Here is a 736-nt window from a genome sequence, read left to right as displayed (position 1 = left end):
TTGGCAAGCTTTACAGCCATTGACAATGTCTTTAATCTTTAAATCAGCCTCCTTGATTTTTACTTCGGCATGTTGAATTAAGTCCTGCATCCTCTTGATGCCCATGTGGGAAGAATGGTGTATTTTTGCCAACATTTGTTTTTTTAATTTTGGGGGGAGGATCAGCTTCCCTTCTGCTGACCTTCGCCATCCTTTCAGGCATTGGGTCCTCAGCAGTCCCTTTATCCATTTTAGGTCCTCCCTGGTGTATTTGGGCTTTTCGGGGAGGTTTGGGTCATCTGGGTCAATTAGTGTGGTGACCAAGATTGTGTTAATTTGGAGGGCAGCTTGTTTAGCTGCCTGGTCCACTTGATTGTTTCCTTGGGAAATCGTATCATCCCCTTTTCTGATGACCTGGACAGTGGATAATTGTCAATTTTTTGGCAGCCAGAGAGCCTTTAGTAATGTTAGGATTTTTTTTTTTGACAGTCTTTTCCTCTGCTATTAATAAGCCCCATTCCCAATATATTGCCCCATGAACATGCACGGTGGCAAAGGCATATTAGCTGTCTGTATACACATTAAGCTTTTTGTCTTTTTTCAATACCAATGCCTTAGTTAGGACAATAAGCTCAATGCCTTAGTTAGGGCAATAAGTTCAGCCTTTTGGGCCAAAGTGCCAGTGGGCAGAGGCTCTGCCCAAATGATACAGGTTAATTATACTACAGCCACCCCTGCATACCTCTTGCTGTCCTGG

The sequence above is a fragment of the Nannospalax galili genome, unplaced genomic scaffold, assembly GCF_000622305.1.
Source record: "Nannospalax galili isolate Female #2095 unplaced genomic scaffold, S.galili_v1.0 scaffold846, whole genome shotgun sequence".
Classification (NCBI taxonomy): Eukaryota; Metazoa; Chordata; class Mammalia; order Rodentia; family Spalacidae; genus Nannospalax; species Nannospalax galili.
This window is presented reverse-complemented; position numbering follows the sequence as displayed.